The 20,102-nt window shown below is 41.8% G+C and overlaps 1 pseudogene; it reads right to left on the reverse strand.

Moving 5' to 3' along the window:
* Positions 1-1,784: 1,784 nt before the first annotated feature.
* LOC115166483 (sodium-dependent lysophosphatidylcholine symporter 1-like) lies at positions 1,785-9,734 on the reverse strand (annotated as a pseudogene).
* Positions 9,735-20,102: the final 10,368 nt, after the last annotated feature.

Genomic DNA, 20,102 nt, shown 5'->3' on the forward strand with positions numbered 1-20,102 from the left:
CAACAAGAAATGCATTATTGGACCGATCCTTGTCTTCTACTACTTTTGCTTGCTTCGTTCCATTCCTTGATTTCACAATTTCCATTAATTGTCCCTGTTTATTACCCTGTTTAGATTTAAGCAAAAAATAATAATTGCCAACGGAGACCAACCATGCAGTTTATTAGGCTACAGTTTAAATAAGTTATGATGAACTTCACAGAGTGGTGAAAGTGCACTGTGATCTTGATGTGCCTTTCCAATAAATATTGAGGGTCTCATACTGGTGACATGATGATTGATGCTGGACTGCCGTTAGACAAATACAAATATTCTCACTCTTATCCATAATAATCTCATCCTATAGACCAGCCTACATGCAGATCCTACCCCCACTGTATCTGTAGTCTTTTGGCTAGAGTGCAAGTGCCAAGTCCAGAGTAAGCACATTTTCTATTTAACACTACAGTTTTTGTGACAAAACTATCAGTAGAGTTAAATGCGATGGAAACATACTAAACTTTTGATTTTTATTCGGTACATGAAACATTTTTTGTGTATTGTGTCATCACACACTGATTTTTATCTGCAAAAAAGGCAATTTAAATTAAATTCATGTAACTTTTATTTAGTGGGAGGGAACTTCATGTGTGGTGACAAATGGTACATACAAGACACATACTGTATCAACATAGAACACATGTACTGTCGGGTACAGTATAAAGGATTAGAAGCATTCTATTCAATCCCAGGGAATATGCAAACAAAAACTTAGAGCTAAGGAGTTTTATGGATGTTTGCACAAATTCTTAGATTTGAATGGGAGAGCTCTAAACCTGCGCCTGGAGGCTAAGGGGCTATACTGGTCATTCAGTGTGTGTGTTATGTCAAATGCTATTTGTTCCCACTTCTTCCTCACTTATTTTTTGTAAATGTCACTGAGGGGTTCCTGACTTGTTCCGATTACCTTCCTACTGATTTTTATTACCCTGTTCAATGGGTTCTGACATGTGTTCCCTAGAGCAAACCACCTCACAATATTAAAGCCTAAGATGGATTCTATAAAGCATATATAAAATGCTTGTAGGATTGATTGGTGTACATTCAAACTTCCTCAGTTTCTGTAGAAAGAACAAGCGTTGTTGACATTTTGAATGAATGTGTTCAATGTTTCTTTTGAAGGAGAGCTTGTTGTCAATGCTGGTTCCTAGGTATATGTAGTCCTCCACTCGCTCAATGATCTGTCCGTTAATGTCCAGCGCTTGGATGCTAGGTTGGTCTCTTCTGAAGTCAATGACCAGGTCTTTGGTTTTGGTTGCATTAATCATTGTTAGACATAAAAGACTGTACAATCATCAGGAAATCAGTTCAAAGTGATTTTAATTTAGTAAATCTGTTCCCAGGTATTCCCACACAAGTATAGGCATATGGGATTATATCCCAATGTAATCAAGGTTTGAAATGATTTAGTTTTTGTCTAATAATACTATATCTGTTTAGGATTCTTATGGTCAATTTGCAGTGTACAAAGGATTTATAACCATGTTCCGACCCCCTGACCATCCGCTCAAGTAAAAATGTCTGAATGTAATTAGCTGATGGCTGATGTAGAAGATCCCGCCCGTGACATTGGCACAATTGTTTATATATATGATTTTTTAGACATATGTAATTTTACATTTTCCTTCAGACTTGTTAGACATCCTATGATCAGATTTACAGTATGAATTCCATAGAAGGTGATCTGAGTTGGGCTTAGATACTTGTGAATGGGAATTAAAATCAGGCCTGAACCCCAGTGGATTTTGATGAGCAGATGTGTGTGATTGGTTATTTAACTTTTTGGAGCCTCTGAGGTTGTGACTTTTCAAGGTAGACCTGTTTAAAATACAACTGGACTTAGTTGGCTGTGACTCGCCACATGACTTCAGACTGGACTCATGTGTTTGGTGTCTTGACTGATGAATGTATGATCCTATCTTCTATATCAGTTGAATGTATGGCTTCAACACTGAATAGAGGGAAAACAAGAAAACAGTTAGTGGCCTAGGGCTACACATTCATATTCATCATCATGCACATACAAACATCAATAAAAGAGGAAGTGTGGGGCAGGATGTTTGAGAATCATAAACTCAGGAATGTGTAAAGGAAGTTGTAATGCAGTATGTTGGATTTAGAGAGGAAGCTATTGTCATAGTAGGAGCACCAAGGCAGCCTATTAGAAGGAGTGTGAATGACTCACTCTCTTCCTAGCTCTCTGGAGCTGGAAGCGTCGATCCTCGTTGATGGGGTACAGATGGAAGAATACCAGAGGTATGGTGATGGGCACAGGGGCAAACAGCACAATAAGAGCAGTCACCACATCCTCACTATGTCTACAAGCACCTGCACAATACCCCACAATACTGCAGTACAAACAAGCATACATACAAACACACATTATACACACGCATAACATAAATACATACATTGAAATAATAGGGTGAAAGAAACATATACAGTGTATTCGGAAAGTATTCAGACCCCTTGACTTTTTCCACATTTTGCTACGTTACAGCCTTATTCTAAAATTGATGAAATTGTTTTCTCCCCTCATAAATCTACACACAATACCCCATAATGACAAAGCAAAAACTGTTTTATAAAAAACAACGGAATATCACAAAAAATGAAATATTCCATTTACATAAGTATACAGACTCTTTACTCAGTACTTTGTTGAAGCACCTTTGGGAGCAATTCAAGCCTTGAGTCTTCTTGGGTATGACACTACAAGCTTGGCACACCTGTATTTGGGGAGTTTCTCCCATTCTCCTCTGCAGATCCTCTCAAGCTCTGTCAGGTTGGATGGAGAGTGTCACTGCACAGCTATTTTCAGATGGTAGATTGTGTTCAAGTCCGGGCTCTGGCTGGGCCATTCAAGGACATTCAGCGACTTGTCCAGAAGCCACTCCTGTGTTGTCTTGGTTGTGTGCTTAGGGTCGTTGTCCTGTTGGAAGGTGAACCTTCGCCCCAGTCTGAGGTCCTGAGCGCTCTGGAGCAGGTTTTCGTCAAGGATCTCTCTGTACTTTGCTCCGTTCATCTTTCTCTAGATCTTGACTAGTCTCCCAGTCCCTGTCACTGAAAAACATCCCCACAGCATGATGCTGCCACCACCATGCTTCACCGTAGGGATGGTTCCAGGTTTCCTCCAGACGTGACACTTGGCATTCAGGTGAAAGTGTTCAATCTTGGTTTCATCAGACCAGATAATCTTGTTTCTCATGGTTAGAGAGTCCTTTAGGTGCCTTTTTGGCAAACTCCAAGCGGACTGTCATGTGCCTTTTATTGAGGAGTGGCTTCTGTCTGGCCACTCTACCATAAAGGTCTGATTGGTGGAGTGCTGCAGAGAGGGTTGTCCTTCTGGAACATTCTCCCATCTCCACAGAGGAACTCTGGAGCTCTGTCAAAGTGACCATCGGGTTCTTGGTCACCTCCCCGACCAAGGCCCTTCTTCCCCAATTGCTCAGTTTGGCCGGGCGGCCAGATCTAGGAAGAGGCATGGTGGTTACAAACTTCTTCCATTTAAGAATGATGGAGGCCACTGTGATCTTGGGGACCTTCAATGCTGCAGAAATGTTTTGGTACCCTTCCTCAGATCTGTGCCTCAACACAATCCTGTTTCGGAGCTCTACAGACAATTCCTTCGACCTCATGGTGTGGTTTTTGCTCTGACATGCACTGTCAACTGTGGGACCTTATATAGACAGGTGTCTGCCTTTCCAAATCATGTCCAATCAATTGAATTGACCAAATGGACTCCAAATCTAGTTGTAGAAACATCTCAAAGATGATCAGTGGAAACAGGATGCACCTGAGCTCAATTTCGAGTCTTATAGCGAAGGGTCTGAATACTTATGTAAATAAGGTATTTCTGTTTTTATTTTTAATAAATGTGCTACAATTTCTAAAAACCTGTTTTCACTTTGTCATTATGTGGTATTGTGTGTAGATGGATTAAATATAAAAAAATACATTTTAGAATTAGGCTGTAACGTAACAAAATGTGGAGAAAGGGAAGGAGTCTGAATACTTTCCGAATGCACTGTAATAATGAAATTATATTTTACATAATGAGGGGGAGAAAAAGGGAGTGGGAGAGCAGGAGTAGGTGGATGAATGACTCACTGTAATGTCATGGTTGAGTTTCCAACAGACAGACCTCCCCCCAGCTTACTGCAGAAGGCATAGCAGGAGAAAAACAGGGGCTCCAGGTCCTTGCTGCAGGGGTTTCTCAAGGCAAAGTCATCTACCATGTCCGGGAGCATGGAACTACATGAATAGTAAGAGACTGGCTCGCAAATCAGACCACACGCAGATTATGCACCAAACACTGTCTGGGTGAATCAATTGTAGTGTAAAACAGTTTATATTAGCCAACTGGCCAAGTGTCAAATCAGCATATTCAACTCTTGACAGGCTGTCATGGGGAGTTATGAATGAAGTATGCCCCTCATCGCACAAGTCAGCATTGCGTGTGTGTTTAGAGTCATTCAAAGTGACAGAGGCAGAGAGAACTGGAGCAGAGCGAAGTACAGAGCAGAGACATGGCCCTGAGCCAGAGTCTTGGCCTTCTAACTGCAGTGTGCTGACTCACCAAGGCAGCAGGAACATGGTCGCCAAGCTGAATCCTAACATCCCACACATGGTCACAAAGACAGGCAGGTTACTGGGTACACAAGCTATGATTGTTACAGCTGGGATGAAGAGCTATAAAAAAAGACAAAAACATTATAAGTCTCACATAGTCAGTATTTCAGCATAAACATTGTCAAAGGGAGAAACAATGTTATGCTCACAGATAGGCCGATGAAGAGTGTGGTATTTTTTCCCAACTCGTACCAGGATTGCCTGCCACAGTGGAACAGCTATAGTGGCTGTTATCTGTTAGGACGAAGAAACAAACAATATCAAACAACAAGAGGATGTCTTGTGGCTGTAGTTTTCCCTTTAATAAGGAAATGACAAGTGGTTAGCTTCCAGAGACGAATACCAGCTACACATAAATATATCACATCATAAAGAGTATGAGATGCCGGAGTAGATAACAATTGTGTTCTGTCACCTGTGTATTGGGCCAATCAGACAGTCCTTTTTGCAGTCAAGAGGGTGTGGGGTGTGTGATATGAGTATGTGTGAGGTCGACGGAACTGAACAGAACTGTCTTACCAGCAGAGCCAGGAGATGGTGTTGGAACTGGGCCCCAAGCCCAGCTACATGGGTACAGAACTGTGCAAAATTCCCCAAAGACATCTAAAAGGGATTTACCTGAAAGGCAAGTGCAGCAAAGAGGAGGCCAAGGACCAGTTGTTGGTAAGGAATGTGGCACACTAGCATCTTTAGAGTGGTGAGATAGGACAGACGCACTCTAGCCAGACTATAGAAGGGAGCTGGAGACAAAATCAGAGAAGTCAAAAGACTTACCAAAACTTTCGTTCCAAATCCATCATTTAGCCCACTTCCAGAACTAGACTCTTGAACCACGGGCGAAAATCTGATATCCACTTTGGAGGGGACAATTACATGAAATTTTCTCAAGACCAATTCCTGAGGGGGACACCAAAAGTAGTGCTGTAACACATAGCCTACATTGTAATATGGTAAATGTATATTGAGGAACCAAAGAAATAAGGTGTTTGCCATACTCCTAACTACCGGTACCCAAAACTACACAACTAATCACAACAGCAATACCATTGCCTTTAACAAATCTTAGTTCAGTCACCAGTTTAAGTTGAGAGTGGGGGTATCCATGGCATTTTCCAATTATGTTCCTATTTTACAAGTCAAAAAAATTGAGAACCTTTCATAATGTTGCCAAACAAAGACTCAACAAACTTACCTGAGACTCCCTGTCTCTGCCAGTCTGTCCCTGCATATCTGTCCCCAACTCTGCTGTCTGTGTGCCATCTGTTGCCTGCTCTGCCTAATGACATCATTGTGAAACATTTCCATTAGAATTTCATTTCTTTCTTATGAACATTTTATCAACTAGTCTTTGAGATATTAGGCTACTAGGGTTCTTACTATGCGTTTTGGTGTATTGAAAAATACTCTGTCCGTCTTTTATTTTTCTGCCATTTTTCTACCTGGCTGGCTACACACACACACAGTGTGTAGGTTATTTACAGTAGGAGATGGGCTTCTATCATCTTCTATCATTCTATTTGGGCTTCGATCTAAAAGGTAGCTAGCAAATGTGAAACGGATTAAAATGACAAGAGTTGACAGCTGTAGGAGTTCACCATTTACACAACATATGCTGCAACCTTTTGTCATTTTAATCGTTTGTTTCATATGGGCTGGCTTCCAACAATAGCTGAATTTGCAAAGCTAGCGAGCACCAATTCAGTTTCAGTGGTGTTTGCTATAATCTTTGCTACCCGGGTTAAATAAAGGTGAAATAAAATAAATAAATAAAAGTTCCCTTGCGACAATTTAGCTTTTGCAACGAGACCATTAAATATATTTAAGACAATGGTAGAAGAGAGTGTAGTTCTGTTCAGTTTGGATTTCAGTTTATCGCTAACCTTATCACAGGGACTTTGAAGCACTAACTTACATCATCTGCATGCTGATTCCATCTTTGACGACGCCACATAAATGGAATAGGTACTAGCTAGCTTAATAGTTAATATTTGCGCGCTAGCTCTGCATATTTAGCTAGTGTGTGTGTGCGCGATTGACTGGATGAACCTCACGGCAGTTACGTGCAAACTAAGGAACTGGTGGTGGATCAAACCATTGTGAGGCAAAGGGCGGGTCGCAATCTTTTGAAACTTAAAAACGCGCTATTAAGTGTCTATAATCAGCACAATTGCTTTCATTGCGTATTATTAATATTATTTAAATTACATAGTTATGTTTCAGTGATATATTGGGGGGGACAAATCATATTTTTCCCAGGATGGGGGGGTCGTGTCCCCCCCGTCCCCCCCGGGATTTCCGCCCCTGTCTTGAACACATTCTACTGAACCTTGACCTCAACCTATGCTTTACTCTGGCAGTTCGAAACAGACCCTTCTCTAACCCTAATTCTAGTGTTCTGACCCTTGACTCACCCTGCTGCTCCTTCACCCCCAGGAAGAGGACCAGGCAGCAGAGGAAGAACAGCCCGCCTATGACCAGCGCTGAGGTCAGGAAAGCCTTACGCTAGGGAAAGAAACCTCACAGGTAAGCAAAGCTACACAAGCTCAAATGATTCACATGTATGCATTATGCACAAAAAACACCTAGGCCTATGGGTAAACAAACAAGACAAACGCACATACTTGAAATGCAAAAATACACATGGATGCAAGTACATGCACGCACATACACACATGCACACACACTTGCACACAAATGCGCACACACACACACACACGCTAAGAACAGTTAGTTACTGTGTAATGTGATATCCCTAGGACTAGGTAAGTTCACTTCCACTGACAAGAAATGCTGCTAAACCAACATAGTAGAGGAGTGTTATGTCCTTCAGTGTGTGTGTGTCAGTGCTGGGTTAGGTTAGTGTTTGTAACTGGAGAGCAGTTACTCGTACCATGCCCTGCTGTGTAACTCATTATGGTAGTACTGTGGCCTGTGGTGTGACTCATAGTGGTAGTACCGTGGCCCATAGTGTAACTGCCTGTGGTGCAGGGGTGTCAAGCTGTTGACAGGCTGCAGCCATCTCTGTGTTGTATACAGCCACAACCTGACCCTGAATTGCTGAGGCCACCAGCATCGCCAGCATTTCCACACTCATCCCTATCACATAGAGAGGGATATAAATAGACAGACCAAGGGACTGGTGAAGCTGTAAAAAAACAACTAAGAAATGTATGATTTTATACATTTTTACTGTATGCCATTTATCATTACAAGATGGAAAACGAGAGAGAGTGGATGTCAAGCTCTTACTGTAGGCTGTGGTAGAGTCTCTGTCTCTCTGGTCTCAACCCAAAAACATGCTCAGCGAAAGATAAGGCACATTAAAACACTGTCAGGAGAAAGACATGGAAACCATGGTGATGGTGCAAAAAAAGAGATATGTGATACTGTACTGTGAGTAAATAATTGCACCTTGTAACCATGGACACGCTGACACAGGAAGAGTATAGCACACAGTAATCCTAAAGGAAAGTGGTCATTATCAAGAGGCAGCGATGATAACCCTGCAGAGATCAGGCTACAGCAAGCAGCTAAGTGATTTGTTTGGGATACATACAGTAGTAATGATAGGATAAGTGGTCCTCTGTAGCTCAGTTGGTAGAGCATGGCTTTTGCAACGCCAGAATAATCGGCTCGATTCCCAGGCCCATGCGTGAAAAATGTATGCACACATGACTAAGTCGCTTTGGGTAAAAGTGTCTGCGGGTTTGACCTGGGTAGGCCGTCATTGTAAATAAGAATTTGTTCTTAACTGACTTGCCTAGTTAAATAAAGGTTAAATAAATAAAAAATTATTTTACAGAAATGGAGCAAGGCAAGCAAGGGTTGAGGATGTAGACTAGAGGAGTAAGACTTGGAGATGGGGCTGAGTGGTCATACTGTATGTGAAGAAAGAGAAGAACAGCCTTGATGTTAACAGGCTGAAATGTCTCATCCAGCGGATTAAATTGTAGATCTTACAGTCATGAGGGTCTCAAACAGGCAGCTTGCTGTGAGGTACCAGGGAACACTGAAGGTTTGAGACATGGAGCCTTGGGGCATGAACCACAGCAGGACATAGGAGAGGACCCCAAAAGGCATAGCGAGAACCACTCTGAAAAACACAAAAATACAGAAAGGGATGCTCTGACAAGGACAGCAAGAATAGATTGCATTGGCCAAAATCAATATCAAAATGGAAGAGGTATTATTGAGATCCACTGACCATGGCATGAGTTTGCCAATGGGTGTCAAGCCACTGTGGCTCACCAAGTACCCCACGAGTGGGTCTGTTACAGCATCCCAGGCCCGACTCACAAACAGGATCAGAGAAACATAGAAGGCATCGATCTGCAAAAGAGCAAGGGACAGACTGGACTGACACCCCTCAGAGCCTGGTTCCTCTCTAGGTTTCTTCCTATGTTCCTGCCTTTCTAGGGAGTTTTTCCTAGCCACCGTGTTTCTACATCTGCATTGCTTGTCGTTTGGGCTTTTAGGCTGGTTTTCTGTATAAGCACTTTGTGACATCTGCAGATGTTAAAAGGGCTTTATAAATAAATGTGATTGATTTGACTGAGACAGAGACCAGCCTAGAGAGGTTACACAGACCGACATGAGACAGTGGACTGTACAGACAGACAGACAGACAATGAGTAACATTACTGACCTGTACGACATTTAGCAGGAAAATCTGTAAGGAGAAGCCAATGGCAGCAGTAGTAATCTGATATGGCACACCTCCCACTGCATAGCACAGCTTCCTGGACAGAGGAATCCCCGCTGGACACTACAGTGATCGGATATATTACAAAGACACGCACAAATTGGTCAGACATGCTTGAGAGAGAGCGAGAGAGAGCGTGAGAGATTGTTAGGTTGTTAACAGTGTTATATTTAATTAATTCAAACTTTTGAAGCTTACAGGATCTCATGTTTCTCTGTCCTATTCCACAGTGGAAAACATACCCTGCTTTGGTTTACTAAGCACAATAAAAGGTTGTTAATGTGTGTTATATTTAAGAAATTCAAACGTTTAAAGCTTACAGTGGTCTTGCATTGATGACTGTCCTTGCATGTGTTTCCATCTTGCCGTTTAATGATGTGGGGGGGGGGGGGGGGGGTAAATGACTCCTCAAGGTCTGTAGTTGATCTGTCAAAGTTTGGAAGCAGCTCATCCTTTGGAATTAGGACTCTCCCATGGTTACAGTCCACTCCAGATCACCATTTGCTCCTCGACAGGGTAAAACTCTGTCCTACAACTTCAACATCTTTCTCTACTTCTGACATGAGAACAAACAAACTACGAGTATCTGGTAACAATGAACACATGCACACACATTTGTGCTGTGTGTGCACACGTCTTAATCCCTTGTGACATTGGACTCCAACCGAACAACCCTGGCCCTTTGAAAGTGAGAAACTCCTGTCGTAGTCTATTTCAATCCTGTGAACCCACCTATTAAAGTACTACATTGTTTTAACACAAACAGGTGTTAAAACCCCTGTAAATTGAAGACTTTAGATCACAATATCTACTAGTTACCACATGGTATTGTTTTAAGATGGTCATAAAATGTATCATTTAGCCATTCGATTTTGAATTTTAGGCCCTCTGTAGGTCTAAAAAAATATATACAGTACCATTCAAAAGTTTGGGGTCACTTAGAAATGTCTGTGTTTTTGAAAGAAAACCAAGTTTTTTGTCCATTGAATAACATAAAATGTATCAGAAATACAGTGTAGACATTGTAAATGTTGTAAATGACTATTGTAGCTGGAAACGGCTGATTTTTTATGGAATATCTACATAGGTGTACAGAGGCCCATTATCAGCAACCATCACTCCTGTGTTCCAAATGGCACATTGTGTTAGCTAATCCAAGTTTATCATTTTAAAAGGCTAATTGATCATTAGAAAACACTTTTGCAATTATGTTAGCACAGCTGAAAACTGTTGATCTGATTAAAGAAGCAATAAAACTGGCCTTCTTTAGACTAGTTGAGTCTCTGGAGCATCAGCATTTGTGGGTTCGATTACAGGCTCAAAATGGGCAGAAGGTGGTGTGAGAGGCGATGAGAAAGATAAGCTTTTCCCAACTTCATGCAAATCACCAGCGGCGACCGCTAGGCAATGACCAATCATATCGATTGCATAATCATACCATGACAAATTTGACGCTATGCAACCCTTGGCTGGAAACTTTCTTTAACAAAGATGGCTGACAAAATTACTATAATGGAAGCAAATGTAAGTGATTATAACGTCATAACGAATCATGCAAAAAAATGTATACTTGACAGGAATATGTTAGTTAAAATAGAGAAACTATTATGCATATTTTTTATCATAAAGTTAATTTATGAAAATCGCGATTTAGCAAGCTAGCTGACTAGCTAACATTAGCAGGCTATCTTATGGGCATTGGGACATGAGTATGAAATTGTAATTCTGGTTGTTTAATGTTTTAGAGACTCCTGAAACAACCAGGAAACCAGTCTGTCATCTTGTGAAACAGTGAATGTAAAGAATCTAGCTAGCTAAAGCATTTACTGAAAATTTAATGTACAATTTTGTAAGCTTGCCTTGCTGATATATGCCATGCAATGCAGATAGATTAAATAACGTAGCTATGTTCTTGCTTATTGCGCAGTGGAGGATAAAAATACCTGTAGGCCTATGGATGTGTATCGAGCCGATCTGTGTATGAACCCAAAAGTTTGGTATACATATTAGTTCAGAACCTAGCTATGAACCTCAGCTATCATAGCCAGTTGTATCAACTTCAAAACAGTCTGAATGACATTAATGAAGCCTATGGGTTGAGTAGAATATAATAGAACTATGTACCAAGGATGCAAGTCGTATATACATGTAGTTATTACCATGCATGAGATCCCCACATTGTAGCCTGTATATTTAATATATTCAAGGATCATTTACTCTACCTTGGCAAATAAAGGTGCAGTTCAGGTATGAATGTCTTAGATTCTTTTTCAGTCATATCCAATACCAGGAGTATCAAATTCCAGTCTTTGAATGATGCTTTGTCTGCATGTATTACAATTATACACTTCAACAGTGTTTACCAATCTTGGTCCTGGGACATCAATGGTTACACATTGTAACTAATAGACTAGAAACAGGATTTAACTAGTTAAAGGCTGATTTGTAATTCATATATACAGAAATAGATTTTTAAACAGTACACTACACTTCCTATGCATCATGTAAAAACTATAAAAACAGTTCATCTCAATATCCAATGCTCTTCATCTGCATTGATCTGATAAACACAGGATAGGTGTAGTATTTCATCAATTTTTATTTTTTAAATTTATTTCACCTTTATTTAACCAGGTAGGCAAGTTGAGAACAAGTTCTCATTTACAATTGCGACCTGGCCAAGATAAAGCAAAGCAGTTCGACACATACAACAACACAGAGTTACACATGGAGTAAAACAAACATACAGTCAATAATACAGTAGAAAAGTCTTTATACAATGTGAGCAAATGAGGTGAGATACAGTGAGGGAAAAAAGTATTTGATCCCCTGCTGATTTTGTACGTTTGCCCACTGACAAATAAATGATCAGTCTATAATTTTAATGGTAGGTTTATTTGAACAGTGAGAGACAGATTAACAACCAAGAAATCCAGAAAAACGTATGTCAAAAATGTTAAAATTATTTGCATTTTAATGAGGGAAATAAGTATTTGACCCCCTCTCAATCAGAAAGATGGCAAAAAAAGGCCATGGTGGCGAAGTAAATACAATATAGCAAGTAAAACCCTGGAATGGTAGATTTGCAGTGGAAGAAAGTGCAAAGTAGAAATAGAAATAATGGGGTGCAAAGGAGCAAAATGTATTAATAAATACAGTTGATGAGAGACTTAATTTCAACCAGTAGAGAATGTGAAACGCTTTATTGAAAGAAGTTCATTATCCAAGTGTTATAAGTACATGCATTATAAATATTATAATTGTAATATTATAAATACAAGTTCAATCTGTACTTCAATGCACATCTGTTGTGCATTATAAAAACTGAGGAAGAAAGAGATGGCGAGAGAGGTGTAAAAGACAGGGAAAGAGGTAAGAACTTAGGAGCAGGGAAGGCAGCAAATGATTAATGAATCACAGTGCTACCCAAATATTCTCTCAGTTCATCACAATTACATAGTGTCTCTAGTCGGCCCGAAGGTCATTTTAAAAGCGGGTGAGGTGGCGATGATGGGACTGGGGGTTGGCATCCTCTCTCACATCAAAACATATCTGCAGACGAGAGGGATGGAAAGAGAGATAGAATAAAAACATGGCTTAAACATGCTAACATTGTTAGTCATCATAATAATCAGGAGGTGAAATGCAAAACTGACCTTGGATCATTAACTCTGGGACTACAGCGTCTCTGGGACTACAGCGTCTCTATCTGTATTTCAATGTAAAGCATCTCTTTAATAATACTTCCTGTTGACCTGACCAAGTGACCTCTCACCTCTGATCATGCTGTGCCCTCTATGTAGCCAGTTCAGATGCCGGAGGGGTTCACCGACACAGCTGATATAACCTAGAGGATTTAGGGAGAAGAGGAGAGAGGGATGAAGTGAAGGAGAGAGACTGTTATTGAGAAAATAAGGTAGTTAAAGAGACAGCGTTCAACAGGAATCTGTGTGTGTGGCCACACTAAGTGGCTGCAGAGTACTTTATGCTGAAAAACATGAATGGACACAGGGACAAAGAATATAGCGTAGTTATAGAAATAATGAAGTGTCTTACTATTCTCTATGGTTGGCCATCTTGCCTATTCTTTGAAGGAGGAAGGAGCCACAGTTATACACCTGAGCCTGCTTACTGCACAACAATCCATCAATCAGATTGATACATGAGTGTGTGGTTTATAGGGCGTCTAATTGTTCTACATTTTTTCAATATGGGTAATTTAAAATAGCCTGTTTTTGTACAGACATCACACCCTTACCTAAACAGCACCCTCACCTGAGAAGTAGAAATCAAAGGGAGAGAAAATGGAAATTGAATAACTGCAGTTGACATAGTTAAGTAAATGGAAGAATACTCTTATTGCAAAGTGAATGGCTCTTAAAAGAGCCTTTGGTTGTGCATAGTGTAGTCTACGGTGTTGCCAGGGAACAGCACCCTCTTCGAAGAAGTAGGAGGTGAGGATCTCCCGCACACGGATTGCCAATCTTGCTGCGCGAGCTGCAGATCCACTCCTGGTCCTCGTGTCCATCCTCATGAAGTTATGTAGGACACAGGTAGCCTTCACACACCTGAATTCCTCCAGGATGCAGTCCCAGATGGCCCTGGTCACCCAACCTTGCAGTGCCCTACACGTTAACTGTAGGCAATCGTTTTGAAGGAATCTCCAGTTACAAGGTATCTGTAGGAATATGGAAGACAATGTAATTATTAGACTTTTACATCACCTGGTCATTGTGGATTACAATATCACTGATTTAAAAAATAAAGTCAGTTATGAACAAATTCTTATTTTCAATGAAGGCCTAGGAACAGTGGGTTAATTTAAAACTGCCTTGTTCAGGGGCAGAACGACAGATTTTTACCTTGTCAGCTCGGGGATTCGATCTTGCAACATTTCGGTTACTAGTTTAATGCTCTAACCACTAGGCTACCTGCCGTCCCAGGTAACAAATCATGATAACATTGGATTGATAGCTGCACGGGCACACATATATGTGTAACCGATGTGAAATGGCTAGTTAGTTAGCGGTGGTGCGCGCTAATAGCATTTCAATCAGTGACGTCACTCGCTCTGAGACTTGAAGTAGGGTTTCCCCTTGCGTTGCAAGGGCCGCGGCTTTTGTGGCGCGATGGGTAACGATGCTTCGTGGGTGTCAGTTGTTGATGTGTGCAAGGGTCCCTGGTTCGAGCCCAGGTTGGGGCGAAGAGAGGGACGGAACCTACACTGTTACATTGATGCTGTTGACCCGGATCATTGGTTGCTGCGGAAAAGGAGGAGGTCAAAAGGGGGGTGAGTGTAACCGATGTGAAATGGCTAGTTAGTTAGCGGTGGTGCGCGCTAATAGTGTTTCAATCAGTGACGTCACTTGCTCTGAGACTTGAAGTAGGGTTTCCCCTTGCGTTGCAAGGGGCGCGATGGGTAACGATGCTTTGTGGGTGTCAGTTGTTGATGTGTGCAAGGAGCCCAGGTTGGGGCGAAGAGAGGGACGGAACCTACACTGTTACATATGCATGCGTGTGACATTAACAGGATCATATCAAGGACGGCATCACAAATTAATACATACGTACCGCTTGATGATGAGTTGATAATTTGAAATCAGCTGTGCAGTGCTAAGGCAAAAACAAAAATGTGCACCCCTTTGAGTCCCCAGGACTGAGAACCACTGCTCTTCATTGGGACCTCTTCATATGCAGACAGGCTTTCATAGCTCTCTTTATCTGAGGACAGACTTCATTATAGTCAAATTACACCGCACTGAATATTATGTTATCATTATCTCCGTCCTCACTTCTAGGGACAGGAACTACACAAAAGTACCTGCCCTATCCAGAATAGCCTACCCTCTCACTTTGACAGTTGGGGCTGCTATCCTTTCACCCTCCTCCATGGCTGTTATGTAGCTACCTACAAATGCATTTGGAGTTTGTTTTTTACAGTAATAAATACATCAAGATAGCTAGCTAATTTGAAGTTAGGTAGCTGGTATTTAATTCACTTCGCCAGCAATCTATATAGTATGTGACGTTGGCTAGATAGCCAGCTAGCTCATTTAGCAACTCATTTGAGTTAGCATGCACTGTAGCTACTATAGTTAGCTAATAATACATCGGTTTTTTTTTTTTTACATTTTTGAAATGTATTTACTTACTTGAATAGGTCCTCCCAGCCATGTGGACAATTGGAAACTGGGAAGCAAAGTTTGTTTGTCACCAGAGCGTTTTAGAGCATATTACTATTGAACTATTTACCCTTTAATAACCAGACCTTCATACAAACTTGCTATGCTGAATTCTTGATGCACAATCGAACCTGCTGCCAGCACACCCACAAGCGAGTCGGCAGCCTAAGCGGCACGCGCAATTCACCGCTTGCTATTGAACATGCCGGTGAAACTTCATATGGTACTGGGCTCCCATGACCATCTTTACCGTAACTTCAACCATCAGTCCCAATCCTTTCCCAGCTACGCCAGTTTCCACAAGATAACACGGCCAAAGTCAAAATTGCTTACAAAAATCACCTTTTGGTCTTAATTTAAGGTTAGGTTTAAGGTTTAGTTAAAAAATCTAATTATGAAGATAAAACATTTTTGGTTTAAAAAATATATATTTTCCATTACCATTTCCCCTAACCCTTCCCTAATTTTAGTAAACTAATGGGGACAACAAGATTTAGGCTTCTACTTCCAGCTTCTACATACTATATACACATTTTACGGACACAGTATATTATACATTAGTTATCTTTTGTTTGTTTTAGTCCCATCCTTCAGCTACCCCCAACTATCTCTGATGACCATCCAGTTGACTGTGTTGTGATGTTTCACAAAAGTTCTGAACCTACAGTGCATTCGGAAAGTATTCAGACCCCTTCCCTTTTCCACACTTTGTTACAACCTTATTCTAAAATTGATTAAATAATCTACACACAATACCCCGTGTGGCTCAGTTGGTAGAGCATGGTGTTTGCAAAGCCAGGGTTGTGGGTTCGATTCCCATGGGGGACCAGTACGGAAATAAAGAAATGTATGCATTTAGCAGTCGCTCTGGATGAGAGCGTCTGCTAAATGACTAAAATGTAAATGTAATAATGACAAAGCGAAAACAGGTTTTTAGAATTTTTTGCAAATGTATCAAAAAACAAAAAAACACCAATACCTTATTTACATAAGTATACAGACCCTTTGCTAAGAGACTCGAAATGGAGCTTGGCATTCAGGCCAAAGAGGTGCATCCTGTTTGAGATGTTTCTCCAACTTGATTCGAGTCCACCTGTGGTAAATTCAATTGATTGGACATGACTTGGAAAGGCACACACCTGTCTATATAAGGTCCCACAGTTGACAGTGCATGTCAGAGCAAAACCCAAGCGATGAGGTCGAAGGAATTGTCCATAGAGCTTTGAGACAGGATTGTGTCGAGGCACAGATCTGGGGAAGGGAAACAAAACATTTCTGCAGCATTGAAGGTCCCCAAGATCAGTGGCCTTCATCATTCTTAAATGGAAGAAGTTTGGAACCACAAAGACTCTTCCTAGAGTTGGCCACCCAGACAAACTGAGCAATCAGGGAGGTGACCAAGAACCCGATGGTCACTTTGACAGAGCTCCAGAGTTCCTCTGTGGAAACGGAGAACCTTCCAGAAGGACAACCATCTCTGCAGCACTCCACCAATCAGGCCTTCATGGTATAGTGGCCAGACGGAAGCCACTCAGTAAAAGCCCATGACAGCCCACTTGGAGTTTGCCAAAAAGGCACCTAAAGGACTCTCAGACCATGAGAAACAAGATTCTCTGCTCTGATGAAACCAAAATTGAACTCTTTGGCCTGAATGCCAAGTGTCACATCTGGAGGAAACCTGGCAGCATCCCTACGGTGAAGCATGGTGGTGGCAGCATCATGCTGTGGGGATGTTTTTCAGTGACAGGGAATGGGAGACTAGTCAAGATCGAGAGAAAGAAAGACGAACAGAGCAAAGTACAGAGAGATCCTTGACGAAAACCTACTCCAGAGCACTCAGGACCTCAGATTGGGGCGACGGTTCACCTTCCAACAGGACAATGACCCTAAGAGCACAGCCAAGACAATGCAGGAGTGGCTTCGGGACATGTCTCTGAATGTCCTTGAGTGGTCCAGCAAAAGGCCAGACTTGAACCCGATCGAACATCTCTGGAGAGACCTGATATTAGCTGTGCAGCGATGCTCCCCATCCAACCTGACAGAACTTGAGGATTTTCAGAGAAGAATGGAAGATACTCCCCAAATACAGGTGGGCCAAGATTGTAGCGTCATACCCAAGAAGACTCAAAGCTGTAATCGCTGCAAAAGGTGCTTCAACAAAGTACTGAGTAAAGAGTCTGAATACTTTTGTAAATGTAACATTAACCTGTTTTTGCTTTGTCATTATGGGTCATTGTGTGTAGATTGAGGAATGTTTTGTTTAATTCATTTTAAAATAAGGCTGTAACATAACAAAATGTGGAAAAAGTCAAAGGTCTGAATACTTTCCAAATGAGATTGTATACAGTTGAAGTCGGAAGTTTACATACACCTTAGCCAAATACATTTAAACTCAGTTTTTCACAATTCCTGACATTTAATCCTAGTAAAACGTCCCTGTCGTAGGCCAGTTAGGATCATCACTTTATTTTAACAATGTGAAATGTCAGAATAATAGTAGAGAGAATGATTTATTTCAGCTTTGATTTATTTCATCACATTCCCAGTGGGTCAGAAGTTTACATACACTCAATTAGTATTTGGTAGCATTGCCTTTAAATAGTTTAACTTGGGTCAAATGTTTCGGGTAGCCTTCCAAAAGCTTCCCACAGTAAGTTGGGGTGAATTTTGGCCCATTCCTCCTGACAGAGCTGGTGTAACTGAGTCAGGTTTGTAGGCCTCCTAGCTCGCACACACTTTTTCAGTTCTGCCCGCAAACTTTCTATCGGATTGAGGTCAGGGCTTTGTGATGTCCACTCCAATACCTTGACTTTGTTGTCCTTAAGCCATTTTACCACAACTTTGGAAGTATGCTTGGGGTCATTGTCCATTTGGAAGACCTATTTGCGACCAAGCCTTAACTTCCTGACTGATGTCTTGAGATGTTTCTTCAATATATCCACATACCTTTCCTCCCTCATGATGTCATCTATTTTGTGAAGTGCACCAGTCCCTCCTGCAGCAAAGCACCCCCACAACATGATGCTGCCACCCCGTGCTTCCCAGTTTGGGATGGTGTTCTTCGGCTTGCAAGCCTCCCCCTTCTACCTCCAAACATAACGATGGTCATTATGGCCAAACAGTTCTATTTTTGTTTCATCAGACCAGAGGATATTTCTCCCAAAAGTCCGATCTTTGTCCCCATGTGCAGTTGCAAACCGTATTCTGGCTTTTTTATGGCGGTTTTGGAGCAGTGGCTTCTTCCTTGCTGAGCGACCTTTCAGGTTATGTCGATATAGGACTCGTTTTACTGTGGATATAGATACTTTTGTACCCGTTTCCTCCAGCATCTTCACAAGGTCCTTTGCTGTTGTTCTGGGATTGATTTGCACTTTTGTCACCAAAGTACGTTCATCTCTAGGAGACAGAACGCGTCTCCTTCCTGAGCGGTATGAAGGCTGCGTGGTCCCATGGTGTTTATACTTGCATACTATTGTTTGTAAAGATGAACGTGGCACCTTCAGGTGTTTGGAACTTGCTCCCAAGGATGAACCAGACTTGTGGAGGTCCACAATTGTTTTTCTGAGGTCTTGGCTGATTTCTTTTGATTTTCCCATGATGTCAAGCAAAGAGGCACTGAGTTTGAAAGTAGGCCTTGAAATATACTGCTCAAAAAATAAAGGGAACACTAAAATAACATATCCTAGATCTGAATGAATGAAATAATCTTATTAAATACTTTTTTCTTTACATAGTTGAATGTGCTGACAAAAAAATCACACAAAAATAATCAATGGAAATCCAATTTATCAACCCATGGAGGTCTGGATTTGGAGTCACATTCAAAATTAAAGTGGAAAACCACACTACAGGCTGATCCAACTTTGATGTAATGCCCATAAAACAAGTCAAAATGAGGCTCAGTAGTGTGTGTGTGGCCTCCACGTGCCTTTATGACCTCCCTACAACGCCTGGGCATGCTCCTGATGAGGTGGCGGATGGTCTCCTGAGGGATTTCCTCCCAGACCTGGACTAAAGCATCCGCCAACTCCTGGACAGTCTGTGGTGCAGCGAGACATGATGTCCCAGATGTGCTCAATTGGATTCAGGTCTGGGGAACGGACGGGCCAGTCCATAGCATCAATGCCTTCCTCTTGCAGGAACTGCTGACACACTCTAGCCACATGAGGTCTATCATTGTCTTGCATGAGGAGAAACCCAGGGCCAACCGCACCAGCATATGGTCTCACAAGGGGTCTGAGGATCTCATCTCAGTACCTAATGGCAGTCAGGCTACCTCTGGCGAGCACATGGAGGGCTGTGCGGCCCCCCAAAGAAATGCCACCCCACACCATGACTGACCCACCGCCAAACCGGTCATGCTGGAGGATGTTGTAGGCAGCAGAACGTTCTCCACGGCGTCTCCAGACTCTGTCACGTCTGTCACGTGCTCAGTGTGAACCTGCTTTCATCTGTGAAGAGCACTTGGCGCCAGCGGCGAATTTGCCAATCTTGGTGTTCTCTGGCCAATGCCAAACGTCCTGCACAGTGTTGGGCTGTAAGCACAA

Source organism: Salmo trutta, chromosome 28 (assembly GCF_901001165.1).
Source record: "Salmo trutta chromosome 28, fSalTru1.1, whole genome shotgun sequence".
Classification (NCBI taxonomy): Eukaryota; Metazoa; Chordata; class Actinopteri; order Salmoniformes; family Salmonidae; genus Salmo; species Salmo trutta.